This window comes from Emydura macquarii, unplaced genomic scaffold (genome assembly GCF_026122565.2).
Source record: "Emydura macquarii macquarii isolate MOO-44397 ecotype Brisbane River unplaced genomic scaffold, CSIRO-AGI_Emac_v2 contig_312, whole genome shotgun sequence".
NCBI lineage: Eukaryota > Metazoa > Chordata > Testudines > Chelidae > Emydura > Emydura macquarii.
The window spans coordinates 2,929,156-2,943,585 of NW_027130449.1; positions in this window are offsets into that span (position 1 = coordinate 2,929,156).

Consider the following 14,430-nt stretch of genomic DNA (forward strand, 5'->3'; position numbering starts at 1 on the left):
ACGCAACTCCAGATTTACATCCCAGAGCTGACTCAGAACCAGAAAGTCAACCTGTTGAAAATTCCACTAGGCTTCTAAATGCTTTTGAAAATCTGGCCCAGAGAGACCACGCACTAGACTGCAGATGCCTTATTCATGTCAATGAGTGCCTCGTCCCATAAAAAGCCTACTGAAGCCAAGAGTCTGTTCACGTCTGTAGAAATATGACCATTAGTGCTTTGCCCGACATCACACAGAAAACTGGTGGTAGAGCTGATGATTGAAACCAGATTTCCTTGGCTACTTGTGCAGCGCTTAAGCCACTAACCAACTAACCCTCCTCCTGCTTCTCCAGCCTTTCTCAGCTACTCTTCCTACTAGACACTGTAGTGAGGCAGTCTATCCGTTTCCTTGTCAACAGGCTTTGTTATACACACCCAGGCAGCTGACTTTGCTGCAGGATGGAGCAGGAGAAGGCGATGGATGACTGGAGTTGAGAAAGGAAAAAAATCCTATTCAAACCACAATGTTCTGCAATAACAGACAAGGAGCCGCAGAAAGCGCCTGGCCAAGTGAATAGCTGCTCTTTTTTTTTTCTTTTTTCTTTTAACAAATGTTCTGTTCTTTCAAGTTTGTTCCAATGTGAAAGTAAAAGAGGAGGGAGGGAAAAAAAAGAAATCCTTCTTTAAGGTCAATTGGCTTGTCAGATTTTAGCCTTTAAATCAAAGCAATTTTTGGAGTCGTGCTAGAGCAAAGAGGCTTATGAAATTGGTACAATTGGATTTTTTTTTCCCTTTTGGTGCATTCATGTAACTTACAAAATGTGGAATCCGTTTTTTCCCCAGGTTGAGACATGGGACACCACAACCAGAGCCTCTCAGGCCAACCAAGACAAATATCCGCTGAAGTGAATACAGCTTTACCTTGAGTAGAACTCAGTAGAAAGTATTCACACAAGGGACTTTATATCCCCCATCTCCACAGAATCTGGGCGCCTGGTATACATTAATGAATGTCTCTTCACTGAGCCCTGGGAAAGTATCATTATCCCCATTTTGCAGATGCAGAAACTGAGCTGGTCTATGAAGGGACACGCAGGGCACATCTATACTTAAAATGCTGCACCGATGCCACCATCTTTAATGAAGATGCTCTGAGTCTAAACCGACAGGCCATCTCCCCAAGACGCAGTAGCTACTTCAATGTGAGAAGCTCTCCAGCCAACCTAGCGCTGTCTACACACGGGGGTTAGGTGGGTATTAGGTGGATTTTTCACACCCCTGAGTAACATAGTTATACCCATTATAGTGCAGAACAGACTTGAGGAATGTTCATCCAAATTAATTAAAGGTGTGAATTTGAAGTGGATTTGTTAAACCGCATTGAACTCCTGTGTGAACACCCTCCCTGAGAGTGTGCCTACACTGCAAGTGCCACAGCAGCGTTGCAGTGTAGACACTTACTATAGCGCCTGGAAGGCTTTTCCCTTCACTCTAGTAAATCCACCCCCTCAAGAAGCAGTAGTGAGGACAACAGAAGCATTTCCCTGTGGACCTAGTTGTCTACAAAGGGAGTTATATCAACCTAACTAACTTGCACCGGAGATTAAATGTTTTACAGCCCTGAGGGATGTAGCTAGGTCAACCCAATAACTTTTAGGAGTGGACCAGGCCTCAGAATTAAAGTGGCCTCAATTCAGCTTAGTTTAATTCACTTCAAAAGCAAATTAAACTAAACCAAATTAAGGCCATTTTAATTCTGAATAACAGTGTCCACACAGGGATTTAAAATGGTTAATTAATCTACTTCAAATTCAGACTGTTTGTTAATTTGGATTAACTTTCCTGGATGTCCCTATGTAAACAAGCCTTGAGAAAAAGAGCCAGGTTTTCAGAAGAGCTCAGTAGCACATAAAGAAAGATCTGAGCTCCTTTAAAAGACCAGGCCAAAGAGACTAGCCCTGGGCCACACAGATATTAAGGGGGTTTAGCAGGAATTGAACCCACATTCACCGACCTTCAGCACAAGAACATCCAGCTACAGAAGCACACCACAGGAGTTGAGCTGAGAATAGGTGTCTAAACTGGGAATGCAACATATGCCTACAGAAGGGCACAAAAAGGGCAAGGCACCAGACTGCGCTGGCAGAGTGTGACTGCATGCAAAAGAGTTTGTGCATGCACAACCGCTCACCGCACATACATAGTCACAAATGGAGCCTGTGTATGATTCATGCACATATTTAACTCTTGGTAACCTTCTGAATGCATGTTCTGCAATCACACAACGTGAGGTGGCAATGGTGGAAGACGTAGCCCCGTCTACCCACTTTCAGCTTGGAGGAGATTTTTTTTTTTTTATCAGGTTGGCAGTTTCCATCCATAAACCCCAAGGAAATGAAGTCTGATAATAAAAGTGCTGACACAACCATAGCAATAGAGTGGTACCGTGAGGAGCGGTGGAATGGGACTCTCAAGAAAGCAGTTTAGATCGTTTCTTCTTATCCGTTTTTGTCTCCCATGACATTTAATCAATCAAGCTAAGTTGGGAGCAGGCTCTGAAAAAATCCTTAAAGACACCTTCCATTTACTCACTGCTGCCACGAAAAACAAATGTAAACAGTAGGGAGAGAGGGCAAGGGAAACCGAATGAAATAGTCTAAGAGAAGGAAATGAACCCAAAAAAGTGTTGCCTTTATTTAAAAATATCTAGCTGAGAAGTCTAATCACAGAGCACTCAGCTGTGAGGTCTATCCATTATCAAGAGACTGACAACACATACGAGTAGCCAGTCTGGGAACTTTACTTAATAAATCAAAGCTGACAAACACTCTCAAACTGATATAAAAAGGTTCTTTAATGTCTGAGACCTGCATACGTTTTATTCATTTTACTTTCTGAAATAATAGATGAATAGTAATCGAAAACAATCTACTCTCCTGAAGTGGGAGGCAAATGTCTTTATTTTTCAAGGGGGTAGGGCGGTTGGGGCTGAAAGAGCAACGTCCTGAGCACATGACAGGCAGGGGTATATGCAGATGAGAGATCTGCATGCATGTCTGTGGTAGTAAATGAGGACACCCTCCTGGTGGGCAGGTGCAGATAGAATGTATACATGAGTGGAGCTGTACCAAATGCATCTATAAGAAACAATGGCTTGGTGGTAAAGGAACTGTGCTTAGGAGACCCAGGTTCAATTCTCGGCTCTTCAGCTGGGTAAGTTAGTTAGTTTCTCTACTTCCCCATGTAAAATAGGGATGTTTGGAGCACCACAGAGGGACACTGTGATGTGCTTCCATAGAGGGATGAGAGTCATAAAGCTTGTCTCTTCCACCAAGAGAAGTTGGTTCAATAAAAGCTGTTACCTCACCCACCTTTTCTCTCTCATGTAGTTACCTTGGTAGACTGATAGAAAGCCATCAGCTTTGAGTGGTTCATTGCCTTCGGAAATCTCTCTCTCTCTCTCCAATCATCCACTGGATGAATTTCTGCCTGGCAGCCACCACATTTCAATCTCTACATAACCTAAACCGCAGTACAGATGTCATTCTTTCCCCAGAGAGAAGAAGCCTTGGTTTTTTTTCACACTCAGATTGTGTGTGAATGTGTCAAGAATAAGGCTAGGAATGTTAATTTTAGCTTCCTAGATATCATCAAACATGCATCCTTAATCTCTAGAGATGGGCCTTTCCCAACCTGCTCTACAGAGTCTCTACAACATAGACTCCAAACTCACTCCTCTCAAGGGTGTGGCTTTGTTAACAAACAAAAGTAAGATCACAAAGTTTCATTCAAACCTTCTCTGATGTGGCTGTTCATAGGGCTCCTTCCTCAGCCCTGACTAGCCCACACCCTAGATTCTCTTCCTAGAGACGCACTTACCCTTTCTTATATCCAGGTGGGGTAATGAAATACCTGCCTCACAGAGTCACTTAACCCTAGTTTAGCATGATCGGCCGCTACTAAAAGGGTGGGTTGATCCCTGCAGCATAACCAAGGCTGGGGAGAGGCAGAGTAACCTGTGTGCGGCTGGCCGGCTGCAGCTGCAGACACACACTCAGGGTGTGGGGCGCATGCTGGAAGGCTGTTTGTGAGCAGTCCAGGTGGGAGCTACTTCGGCGAAGCATTGTAAGGCACCCAAGGTTGCAAGGCAGGGGTGATGCAGCTGCTCCTTAGTCTGGATTGTTCCTTGCTATGTCACAGTTAACCACTCTCATTGTGTGAAAAGAAAGCTCTCTTCCACTTGAATTTGGCAAGGACTCCAAATGGCCTTCGGGAATTGTCAGCCGCTGCTCAGGAATCCCTGCCAATGGGCATCTCGCACTCTCTTTGGAAAGGGGCTTTTACATTCAGCCTCTCACTGGGGATTCTACAAAGTTTCTACAAAAGGGGAACTGAACTTTGGCTAAACTGATGCGTGTTTTCAGGGTGCAGATGACTATTCCAGGCTCATCCCAAATGGCCCGCCTTGTGAATGAAGACACTTCATCCAATTAGGGGCGTTATTCTTAGAAGAGACTTAGCAACCGCTGCTTTGGAGTTAGTAAAAGCCCCTTGGCAACAGAGCGTAATAGCCTCCCTGGCCCTGTCGTTCATTTAAAAAAAAAAAAGTTTTCCACTTGCTATCAATTCTGATCAAATTATGTATATTGCACAATGGCAAAAAGAGGCTTAAACTGCTCAATGTATGTCTCTCCCTTCTACCCCAGCGCTCGGCTTTCAGGAGAAATAAGGTTTGATCTTTTCAAATGTAAATTAAGCAATTTGCAAAATATGTATTTTGGCATATAGGCAAGTTGGCTTTCAAAACAAGCTGGGGGTTTATTGGATTCCATGAACCACCATCTAACAGTGTTATTCGAGGCCCATAATTTTCAGCTTAAATGAGAAGGGACGCTTTTCACTTATGATAATCACTGCCGCTCTCCTGTGGTTTGACCCATGCACTCTTCTCCCATCGCTTCCTGGCAGGCTGGGATCAGCCTTGTTTCTGAAGGCCTGACACACCAAATCCCACTGAAGTGAACGGAAGCTTTTCAATTGATTTCAATAGTTCTTGGACCAGTTCCTGGATGTAGGAGGCTGGGATGACTGGTTTGCATTAAATAGGAATCTTCACCGAAAACTCTAATCATGAGGTTCAAAAAGAAAACTGTGGATAATTGTATAGTCCATGTTATTTTTCAATGGCCTTCTGCAAGCTTTAGTTCTGGCAGCAACAGTGCTAAAATGGCACATTGAATCTGTACAGCACCTATGAACATTAGTTAATCCCCCTTCACTACACCTCAGAGATAGTGGATTGCTGCCATACCTGGTTAACAGTCAGGAAAGCAGAGGCAGAAAGGTTAAGTAACTTGTCTGGTGCCACGGTATGTCTGCACTGCAATAAAACACCGGCAGTGTCAGCTGACTCAGGCTAGCAGGTTTGGGGGCTATAAACTTGCAAGTGTAGATATCCGGCCTCAGGTTAGAGCCCGGGCTATGGGATCCTCCCCCGTTGTGGGGGTCCCAGATCCCTAATGTCTCCCCTGCAATTTTATAGGCCTGCAGCCCAGATCTAGGTCAGCTGACACAGGCCAGCTGTGGGTGTTTGCCTGCAGTGTGGACATATTCCCAGTGACCATCTGGGCATCTTAAAATCTAACGAATTGACTCACACAGAACCTCTGCTAGGTAGGTGTCGTTCCCTTCATGTTACACAGAAGTCACGTGACTTTGCTCCAGGCAGTAGCAGGGCCAGGAAAAGAACCTAGGAGTCCTGACTTCCGGTCCCCTGCTGTAACCAATGGTCACATTCAAAGCTATGTCCAAATGACAACCACTGCCCTTGACAATGAGTTTCGATGCCTCTTACTCCCACCTCCCACCCTATCCTGTTTTGCCAAGGGTGGAATCCCTGCCTCTCCATTGGAGAGTGACTGCACTTAATTCGTTAGCAGCAATCCCTACTGGAGATTTACAGAGATACTCAGAAGCTCCCAAGGGAATCCTGCTTAGTTTTTGGATGGGCAAATGGCAGCTGTGTAATACAAGATGCTCCGAGGGAAACAGTCTCAGTGTCGGAGCCTTGTGATTAAGGCACTGGACTGGGAGTCAGCAGATTTTGATTCAATTGCTGGGTCTGCCACAGACTCTGTCTGACCTTGGGCAAGCCACCTTCAATCTTTCAGTGCTTCATGGTCCCCATCTGCAAAATGGGGACAAGGATGCTGCCTTTCCTCACAGAGGTGCTGCAGATAAATTCGTTAACGTCTGTGGGGCGCTCAGCTGTACAATGAAGTGGCCATCACAGCAGGCAGAAAGCTTAGTGTTTGGAGCCCCGGGGCAAGACACCTGAGGGCATATCGTTTTCAGAGACGCCAGTCTCCCAATGGAGAGGGTGTTGGATCCAGCCCACAGGCATGTGCTGACATGTAGGCAAAGCTCTACTTAGCAATAAAAACTGCAGACACACCCAGCCCTGTTACAGGACCCAAGGCAGATTAGACGGCACCCCGCTCCTCCCCCAAGAAGAGGTCCACAGCCATTTCTGCTACAGCAGCGACGCATACAAAGGGAGCTCAAAGGACTCCAAAGGTGTTTCCCCACCATTAGCCCTTGTGGGAAGGAGGGGAGTTATGCTTTCCCCCCCCACTATTGCTACAAGTGTAGGTGGTAGGGGCTGATGAGTCAGGCATGACGAGATAGCCTGGTTTAAATAGTTGCATGCTGCTGCTGACAACAAGACAAGGTGGGTGAGGGAATACCTTGGATTGGATCAGCCTCCGCAGGTGAAAGAGACAAGCTTTCGAGCTTACACAAGTCTGGGAAAAGTCTGAGAGCTCTGTGTAAGCTCAAAATTGTGTCTTTCTCAGCAACAGAAGCTGCTCCAGTAAAAGACGTGACCTCCCCACCCTTGTCTCTCATATCCTGGCACTGACATGGCTACACCAACACTGCAAATTATTAACAAAGAGCCTTTCCATCTCATCCCAAGAGGGATCCAAGTTAGCAGCTGCCACCGGCGTTCCAGGGTTATGCCGTGCAGCGGCTCTACCGGGTCCGTCCTGCCTCATAGGTAATTTGGTCTCTCGGCTCCGACCTCAAATGAGAGCAACGTAAGCAAGGGAAGAAAACCAAAGGCATTTGGGAGCATTAGGCACGATGGGCCTGCTAGATGGATATGGCACACTGTCTGCATTTCAGGGATAGACCACCTCCCCACTGAACGGCAGCCAAGGAAACTGGGCTGCCTGATGACAGCTGAGATGCAGAGCTTTATTAAACATGATACCGGGAGGCAGTGTATCTCCTAAAGTGTCTCCATTATTGAGTTATTTATAGGAATGGACTGCAGCCTTCCTCCGGCCACGCGCTGCTCGATTGCCAGGCACCGGCTTTCCCCCTGGGAACTGCTGAAGGGACCTGCCGCCGTCCAGCGCACAGTGACACCGCTGCCTCGAAAATTAGCTTCACCTGCAACGAGGAGAAGACTTGGACTGTCTGCCTGGGAGTCTCTGAATAGCTTTTGCATCAAGTTTGGACTTCGGGTGGACGATCCAACAAGGACCTTCCACCCCACTCTGCATCCGCCAGGGACTGTCAAGCCTGCCAGCACCAGACTCTGCACAGGGATGCAGGGAAGAGGAGCCATGCCACTGTTTCTCCAGGGCCAGCCAGCAGAGGGTATCGCACCTTCTTTGGGGGCAGAGTGGCAAGCCTGGCACTCCCAACAGCTGCAGGAGGCACCAGGCTTCCGGGAGCTCCCAACAGGATGGCAAAGCTCTGTCCGTTCCCCTCTTGGCGCTGCAGCTGTCGGCCCAGTCCAGTCCTTCCCCGGCAATTGGTTTACAAGGAAACAGAGCCATGCCCAGGGCTTGCTAACCCATTTGAGGCACCGGGTTGGTCCGCTGCACTGGATACATTTCATTACTCCTTCACACAGACTGGTCACACCGGGTGCAAGCGCCTTCTCCTCTGCATCCCACGCTGCCTGGCACAGCCTCTGTAATCTCTCCATGTCATGGATTCCACAACAAAATCAGATCTGAAAACCCACCCTTTCCCTTCCACCCTTCGCCGCCGGCACAGGAGCTAAAGAGCAAGAGGCATCAGAACATGCACCGCAAAGCTCAGCCGCGACCTCTCGCTTCTATTGCGACTTCTGTCCAAAGATCCGGAGGCAACCCAGAGAAAAGCACCACTGTCGCCGTTAAATAGATGGAGAACCCGAGGCACAGCGAGGTGGAGCGCCGAGTCCAGGGTCAGGGTGGAACCTGGATACAGCTAGTATAAAAGAGGTTCTGCCAAGCAGTGCACATGGTGCTTTCAGAGCGCATCGCTAACACATGGCTGCGCACAGCACCCCGCAGAGAGAATCAGACAGATGAGGCCAGGGAGGAAAGGGAGATTGGCAGGTGAGATTTTGAGAGAGGGCGCGTCAGTGGTGCAGCAGAGCGGAGGATTTTTAGATGGGGGAGCCGAGGAAAAATGAAAGAGCCTGAGCTCCTGATCCCGCCGCCCCTTGCGAGGCAGAATCTCAGAGAGGGGCAAGGATGATGCTGAGATTAGAGGAGCAAAGAAGAAGAGGCAACGTACTGGGGGCTATGGAGACAGGAAAGGAGAGGACCCAAACATCTGTGTAGTGCCATAACTTTGCTCCAGTGAGCTTACAGCTAAATCCAGCATCAAAGGAATGGGAAGGGCCGAGAAGCTAAACTTGTGGGTGATGTGTCAGGGGGTATAAATTAGCTACCTTCAGACTTCTTCAGGCATATGTACATGCATCGGCTCCCGTGCAAAGGAGAATAAGATGGTGGAACACAGGCTACGTCCATCCTGTGAGCATTACAGCAGCACAGCTTCAGTGCTGATGCTATGCCACTATGAGTGCTGTAGTGTAGAGGTTTCCTAAGGTGACAGAAGAGTTTTTTCGGTCGATGTAGGTAAGCCACCTCCCTGAGCAACAGTAGCCAGGTTGGCAGAAGAATTCTTTGATTGACTAGTCATGCCAAGACTGGAGTTAGGTTGGCTGACCTCTGGTGCTAAAGAGGGTGAATTTTTTCACATCACTGAATGATGTAGGTCGAGTGACCTAAATTTAAGAGTAGACCAAGCTTTATCCCCTGAGGAGCCAGAAGGAGGTGCAAGGAGCTGCAGGTTGCGAAAAACAGGGGAATTTATTGGAAATATTCTTATACCCTCCTGTCAGATGCTTTCCTTGCTGCCCTCCTCCCACCTGGCCCTTCTGTGGGTCAGCTACACCAACCTGGGCTCCATTAGACTCACTGAGCAATGCTCAGAAGGGATGCTTAAGGGGCGTGTGTGTAAAGACTCATGTTCACAACAGGGTCCAACTGGTGAGACTTACCAGAAGGGGAGGGGGAAAGGGCGAGTGACACAGACTCAGACACGTGGAATTTGGTTCTCTGTCTATGGCACAATTGAGCGAGTCCATGGGAAATGAAGACCCCAGGAGGGCAGGTTTAGATCAGAGATGGGTAGGGAGCCAGTCAGACTGATGGAGCACAGAAAGGGGATGGTGCCCTTCCTGGAAGAGTCACCCAGCAGCAGTTTTCTTTCAGGAGTGGTCACCATTTTCAGGCTGGATGAGATAACAGTGTGGCTTAACTCCAAACCACAAAGATCCTTAAGGGCAGATGTGAACGGTCAGGCCCGGGGAGCGCTAATGGTACCATGAACCTACCCACACGAGAAGCTATTTTAAGCCAGGCCCCACTAGCATGGTCATGAATGCTCCCAGATCTCTTCAGTAGTAAAATGAACATCGATACAGCATTAATGAGTGATTTTCCCAGCTCCACCGAGTCTTACTGGAAATAAAACCTGACATCTCTGATGGCACTGACGACCTCTCACTTATCGGCTCACGCGCACTGACAGATAACCAATAGCGTCTGGCTTCCACTCGCCTCCCGAAATAGAAGGATTTAAGCCCCGTCTGGCCTTCGGCTTACATTTTAGACAGTCTCTGAAGGCCTTGAATCCTGGCAAAGGAATATTCGAGCCCTTTCTGTTTTCACTATCTAGAGAGATGGCTAATGCTTGCTGACTGAAGTCCTGGAACGCAAGGGCAGAGGTCGGACCAAGGCAGCGCTGTCATGGTTGGAAAGGGGATCATAGACAAACAAGGATCGTGGCCTATCGAACTCCATCACCTTGGAGGTCTAATTTAGCTCACTGCATGTTGTTACAGTCAGTGTCTCCTATGGCTTCTGCACCAGCAGTGGGAGGTGGTTATTACAGCCCACAGGGCTGGGTGGCCAAAGTCATGTGCACAGCCAGAGACAGTGGCCTGCCACGAGTTCCCAAACCTGTGTAGAGTCCTACATCTCAATCCACACAACTCACAGCACACTCCGGTTTGATTCTGCCCCCCCAAGTTCTCCCCCTCCCACCTCACTCTCCTCCTTTAGTCCTCCTCCCTGTGCTCTGCGATACATGGCCAAAAGAGGCTCCAGTGGTCACCTTGTGCACAATAAAGCATAGGAGAAACAATGGGTGAAACCCTGGCCTGTCAAAGTCAATGAGAGTTTTGCTGTTCAACGGGGCCTGGATTTCACCCAACACACCAAAGCTGAGCCAACACCAAGGAGTGGCTGTTACGCCGAACATCCTTCCCAAGCACGCATGCAGAATGGAAGAGCTGGGGCAGGCTCCCAGGTAGCATGCTGAATTCGGGTCAGGTGAAGCAGCAGACAAAGAGAGTGACAAAACGTCTGAGAGCTCTCGTGATTATCTCATCGGCCAAGAACAAAGACCCATTTGCCAAAATGCCTTTGAAGACTAAGCAGGCTCCCAGGCTCTGGGTGACCCACATCCAAAATAATCAGAGCTGCACCGAGAGATGTGGACCATGCAGACTCACTGTGTAACCCATACTAACTCACCATGGCTCTTTTATCCCTCTAGTGGTTAGACCACAGACAGAAGTTTCTGATGCTGGTGGTAGATTTAGCTCTGGAAGTCACAGGTTTGATCTCTCTACTAGGGGTGTCACAACAAAGAGTTCTGGGCTGAGTTCCTGCCTCTGCCATTCGTTCCTCTGTAACCTGGGGCAAGTCACCTTAGCCCCTCTGTGCATTAGTTTCCCTTTCTGTAAAATGGGGGTGATGATGGATCCCGGGCCCCACCAAATGACATGAGTGTCATTTACTCCGTGTTAGTGTGTTCTCAGCTGGAAGAATCTACAACAGTACAAAGTGCACGTTATTATGATGAATTTGCAGGCCCAGAACTGATCATCAGAATAAGGCATTTGTATTTGGAAGATTCCTTTCATCTTTCCCATTTTCACTACCCAGCTATTCCACCAATCAAGCAATCATAGGTAAACTACTCTAATGGCCAACACATCATGTCCCTTCTACAAAGATCCTATACCTAAATCAGAGCAGCAAACAAAGTGCTGGGGAAAATTTTCAAAAGCACCTAATTGACTGAGGCACTATGGCCAGATTTTCAAAAGAGCTCATTTTGAAAATGATTTTTTCTCTTCGTTTTTTTGAAAATCAGGGCACTTATTGTGGGGCCTGATTGAGTGATAAGCTCTCTTGAAGATCTTGTCCTTAAAAGCCTTCATCTCAGTGAATTTCAATCAGACACAGGCTCCTAAATCACTGACAGCTTGTCTACACAGGGACACTCAGGAAAATCAATCTGAATTAACTAAAGATGTGTGAATTTAAAGTGGATTAGTCAAACTGCATTGAACCCCTGTGTGGACACTTTCATTCAGAATTAAATTAGCTTAGTTCACTTTCGGCTTGTCTACAGGAGCTAGTGGACTAGATCAAAGCACTCTAACGAACAGTTAACACACATCAGCAGGGTGCACAGGGAGACTTAGGCCATACCGCTGTAAGGTTTCCTGTGTAGTCAGTTGGTCTATGCCGATGGGAGAGAGCTCTCCCACCAGCATAATTAAACCACTCCTGAGGTTATGTTAGCAGGAGAGCGTCTGCTGTCCATACTGGAGCCTTTGTTGGTGAAATTTATGTCGGTCAGGGATGTGTTTTTTTCACACCCAGGGAATCCAGTGCTAGTGTAGACAGAGCCTTAGTCTGCAAAAAGCTAGTGTGGGATAGATTCACACCCAGCCTGTGGTCTAATGGTTTGTGTAGACCAGCCCAGAATTTATCAATCTAAACTGAATTAAGGCCACTTAAATTCTGAATGTGTGTGTCCCGAAAGGGGTTTAATGCAGTTCAACTAATCCCCTTTTAAATTCATAGAATTATAGAGTTGGAAGGGACCTCAGGAGGTCATCTAGTCCAACCCCCTGCTCAAAGCAGGACTAACCTCAGCTAAATAATTTTAGTTATTTTCAATGATTTGCTTTTGAAAATCATTTTAGTTAAATCAGATTCATTTTCCTGAGTGTCCCTGTGTAGACCTTAGAAGCTTTTGAAAATGTTATCCACAGTAACTATATTTTGAGAATTACCTTCAATCATTGCCACCCCAGAAGCAAAAGTTTCCACCTCTCTGTCACAATTCCCCAACCAGCCCCCTATCTATAGGCCTCCTTTTTCCTAGGAGAGCCAGAACACGGTTGACTCTTTTACAGGAAGAAAACAACTTGCTGGAAACACTAGCTGAGGTGGGAGGTTCATATGAAACAGCTCCAGCTCATTGCAACTCTGCAATCCTATATGCCCGAGCCTCTTCTGGAACCGCAAAGAGCCGCAAGTGCCAGCACTGGCAAGCCAACAATCGAGCAGACAGATGTTTTCTTCACCTTGTTGCCAATTTAGCTAACAACCTCCCATGTATCGGAACCCATCATCCAGGAAGCTGACGGCAATTTAATGAGCATATGAGCTGTTGCTTATCCATACATCTCTTGCTGTTAAACAGGAGGAAAAACCCTAGGAGACATTGCTGTAGCCAGCACTGGCACAAAACCACGGCTTTAAAGCTGCCTTCCAATTCCATAGCCAATGGAAAGTTCGAAAGGGAAGAACAGATAGCCTTTTACGACCAGGTCATTGGTTCAAACCCAGCACCGGCCCACCCCGCACCAGGCCAGGAAGGGTTAACGAGGCTTCAAAGAGCCCAATTAAGCCTGCAGGCCACACTTGAGGGGGATTAGGTGGTCTAAGAAACCTCGGATTGATGATGGAGCCTAGCAGAGAAGGAACAGGTAGGGCTAGGATAAAGCCAAGAAGCTGGCAGCAGACAAGAGCTGCGATGAGGGAGTCTGTAGCCACCCTCTGGATGTTAAAGAGGGAAGGAAGGAAAGCCCAGGAGAGAATAGAAACCCCAGGGGATCCAGGCCCTGAAGGAAGGATTTATCCAGAAGGATGGTGGAGTGAAGGCCTGAGAGAGGCAGGGTAGGAGAAAGCTCATGGAAACAGCAGCAAGGTGGGACATTGCAGACCTTGGTTGCTGATGAGAGGATCCTTGAACTGGAACCTGGAGAAGAGGGCAGGCCTGGGTTCCCTTACCAGCCCCGGGGAAGCGGCACAGTCTGGGCAGTGAACAGTAGGACTGCCGTAGACAGTTTGTATGAGGAGCCTTTGATACTCCCGGAAGGGAGAAAACACAGTGACCTGGCCAGAGGGCCAAGCCATGAAGAGAGAGCACTGAGAGTCAGAGAGAGAGAGGCGGCAGGGTGCACGAACAAGTGACAGGAGGGGGCACTGGACCTGAAAGGAGCTGAACCCCAGAGCAGGCAGAAGGAGGTTTTGAGCAGCCCTCCATTACAGTCTAGCCTCAGTGCAGAGCTAACGTGGGCTCTGACACAATAACCTGTGAGACGGGGCAGCGCTATCCCCATTGCACAGATGGGGAAGTGAGGCGCAGTGATTCACCCAAGATCACATCTAACTTCAACAATTAAACAAGCTTTATTTAAGTTTGTGCTTAAAGGTAAGCATGTGCTTAAGTGCTGTGCTAATTGAGACCTCCCTGATGATAGGATAAAGCTCTGAGGATGTGTTAGCAGAAACGAGATGAACGCTGCAAAATATACAAAATAAAAGCCAGGTGAACTTCCTGCGTATCATCGTAGCAGCCTTCATTGCACTGTGTATAGAGCCACTCACCCCTCTCCAGCTGTTCTCAACTGCAACCCACATCAGCCCAGAAATGCCTGCTTTCAATGCACATAAGTGTCCTGCCTAATAATCATCTGGCTAGAAAATTAAAGCTAGAAAGCTTTGTCAATGAATATGTGTTCCAAAACAATAAATTAATAAATTCCCCTTGAATCCCTATTAGATGCATCTTTGTTCAGCCACATGACTTTGATATAAATTGTAGCTTTTTAGAACGGCACTGTCAAAAGCAGAATATATCACTAACAAGTGGATATGGAGTTCAAAAGTACATATAATAATATAATTAAGATAGCTTGACAAGAATGTATTTTAAAAGAGTAAAATACCTACAGGTATAATGGCTTCATAAAGTCTGTCAGATTTACTGCTGCTGTGAAGAAATTTAA